The sequence below is a fragment of the Sander vitreus genome, chromosome 7 (genome assembly GCF_031162955.1).
Source record: "Sander vitreus isolate 19-12246 chromosome 7, sanVit1, whole genome shotgun sequence".
Lineage (NCBI taxonomy): Eukaryota > Metazoa > Chordata > Actinopteri > Perciformes > Percidae > Sander > Sander vitreus.
Genome location: NC_135861.1, coordinates 1,494,591 through 1,497,773, shown reverse-complemented (window position 1 = coordinate 1,497,773; position 3,183 = coordinate 1,494,591). Strand labels below are relative to the sequence as shown.

The following is a 3,183-nucleotide window of genomic DNA, read 5'->3' as shown; positions in this document are numbered from 1 at the left end:
TGGCAACCTATCACCCTCAACCTGGCAACCTATCACCCTCAACCTGGCAACCTATCACCCTCAACCTGGCAACCTATCACCCTCAACCTGGCAACCTATCACCCAGTTGATCTCTGCGCAAGCTTCACGAAAAGTTCAGACCCAAAAGCGAGCCGATAAAAAAGGCAGGTGAAGGCGGTGTTCCCGCAAAGAAATGGAAATATAGCTGTACATTTCAACAGTTTTGGGTGCAACAAATACAATAACTAAATATTAATACATTAAGTTATGTTTTCATTTATATTGCAAAGTAGGCTAAATAATACATTTGAAAACCAAATGTTGGCAGGTATGATGCAAGTCTGTGGGGAAGAAGTCTTTTTGGGCCAGAGGGCATCAGGTGAAGAACACACAAGTTAAGTTAAGCTAAGTTAAACTGGCTATGAAGCCTGACACACTTCTCGGGGGCCTGATGTTTATTTTCCTGCATTCATACATCACTGATACAAGACACTAATGTTAGCTCTTTTAAACACAGTGTGCAGTTTGGGCTGAAAACTCTTAAAACGCAGACTGTGTGAAGACGCTGAACTAAACCTGCAGATTACAGCACATCAACACTGTGTGTGTGTGTGTGTGTGTGTGTGTGTGTGTGTGTGTGTGTGTGTGTGTGTGTGTGTATTAGATTAGAGGTGATTAAACAGTAATCTGAACTCAGACTAAATCCTTCAGATTAGTCAAATGGACGTTTCAGTTAAATCATCTTCATCACCCGGGATGATGATGATGATGATGATGATGATGTCACAGAAGCCTTGCAGAACCATCTTCAGTCTAATTAGACATTATTTATTACCAGCTGGTGTTGTTTTCACCTGTGTGCGTCATCATGACAACAGACACCTTTACATATCCTTTAAATACTTGATTATTTTTGACCGATACTGCGATTGATAGGATTCACGATATTGAAGGGAACGATCATGTTTGTATCCTTATTCTCGTTGTCATTGACTAATATTAAATCTTAAAAAATGTAAATAATTATAGTGGGATTTTTGCGAGGATCTGTAGTGTGTACGATACGATGTGTAGGCCGGGACGTCCCCGCTGCACCACAATACTTCATTCAGAACAGTTTGACACATATTTTGCCTTTAACAAATGCTGCGCCCCCCCCTCTGTGATTTGGATATTGCACTAATCCATACTGTGATTTCGAACAATTGCAATTAATTGTGCAGCCCTACTTACCAGTGTCTCACCTTCGTCCACAGCAATCCCACCAATCAGTCCCAAAACCTCCCAGTTAGAGAGGAAATGCCCTAAACTTATTCTTTATACATCTTTACAATCATTCCCCCAAAGAACCGAGCAGGTCTGTCTTGTTAGATCGTCCTAATGTTCTTCAGAACTTGACATTATCAGCGTGTAGCTCGCTAGCTCGAAGCTTGTTGTTGTTTCCCGAAGAGAACGGAGTTTAAGAACGGCGACACACAGAGACAGGAAGGGGAGGGACATCCGGCACTTGATGTCAGTGAATTATCCTGAAAATGGACCTCCGATGATCCAGACGAGTCAACAATTGATGAGTTATTTAAGGCAATGTTTGAGCACAAATGGACAAAAATAATCCTCACCCAGCTACAGGTAATTACTACTAACTACTCCAAAGTATGACCACTAACAGAATACTTATTTTATGGAGTACACAATGCATAAAATGCATCCTAAATGAACACATACTATGATGAGTATTTAGAGTATAATATATGCGTGTGTGTGTGTGTGTGTGTGTGTGTGTGTGTGTGTGTGTGTGTTAGACTGTCATACAGTCAGCACTGTGCATCCGGTGAGACGAGTTGTTATGTAATGTGACAGTTCCTCCAGTTATCAGAGAAACTGAAAATCTGTGTGTGTGTGTGTGTGTACGTGTGTGTACGTGTGTGTACGTGTGTGTACGTGTGTGTACGTGTGTGTACGTGTGTGTTATTGTCTTTTGTTTGTGTTCTCAGGAAGGGTCCCTTGATGCAGATTTCCCTAAGTAACATCAGCAAAGGTGACTTCTATATTCACTTCTGACATGCAAAACACACTACCTCAGCTGTGTGTGTGTGTGTGTGTGTGTGTGTCTCTGTGTGTGTGTGTGTCTGTGTGTGTGTGTGTGTGTCTGTGTGTGTGTCTGTGTGTGTGTCTGTGTGTTTTTTGGAATGTCAGCTATTCAGTATGCGGCTGCGGGCTGAGCCGTGCCGTGCCAGGACAGGACAGGCTGGGAACACCCGACACACACACACGCGCGCGCGCTCACGCACACAGAAATACAGTATTACAACTAGGCTATACCAAACGCTGTTTTCGCGTTAAACTGTGACACAAAACTTACCCAACTGAAGACCTGATTTAAATACTCAGACTCCTCTTACATTCGGCTCGCTCCCAATCCACCAGCCAGACATCGTTACAGAAACCTCAACTTTTAGACTCGCTGACTTCCAGTCTCCGCCGCTGCGTACTTAACGGCTGCGAGAATTCAAACCTCAGAACCGACACTAAAAAAGAGACATTACCTCAAACAGTTGAAGCCGAATTAAATATCGTCACACCTTGTTGCTTAAAACTCATTCAGACATTTCAATAAGGTGTAAGACAAGAAAGAATACGCGAGACGATTTTAAACGGTCAGATTTCTGAGCGGAGTCTGGCGTGTCGCTGTCAGACACGCCTGAGTCACACACACACACACACGCTCCTTCCTTCCTGCAGCAGCTGCCGCTCGGGACAAGTTGGAGCCGTGAAAAAGGGCGACAGTGTGATCCGGGTCAGACTCACCTGAGCTCGGCGGGTTGCTCGGCGATCCGCCGGGGTCTAACCGGCCCGGTGAGACTTCCAGAAACCCCCACGGAGAGAGAGTCCAGCAGAGACACAAACCTGCACGATCCGCACCGAGAGCCACACAACAGGTCCGACAGAGACCCCGCCCTGCTTCTGCTCCGCGCGGCGCCGGGAACCTTTTCTGACGCTCCTCAGCGGTGGAGCTGCTGCCTGGCTCCTCTGCAGGGAATAGAACCGACCACCTGCTGCAGTCAGTGTTGGTGCCTGGCTCAGAGGGTTCAAGGTGAACTCGGTATTTTCAGAAGTCAGTCAGGGGTCTTCAACATTTCTTTGTGCAAACATACATGTGGAAGGCATGACATTCAATCCTTA

General features: G+C 45.3%; 1 protein-coding gene across 3 annotated transcripts in view; it reads right to left on the bottom strand.

Moving 5' to 3' along the window:
• Positions 1–2,983, bottom strand: part of plxnb3 (plexin B3) — a 131,933-nt gene extending 128,950 nt beyond the window's left edge. For 2 of the 3 annotated variants that reach the window (XM_078254134.1, XM_078254135.1), the window contains exon 1: positions 2,809–2,982. The gene's annotated coding sequence lies outside the window, so the exon portion shown is untranslated. Of the gene's footprint in view, positions 1–2,808 lie in introns of all 3 variants that reach the window. The other variant, XR_013502221.1, reaches the window with a different exon arrangement.
• Between the last annotated feature and the right edge of the window lie 200 nt (positions 2,984–3,183).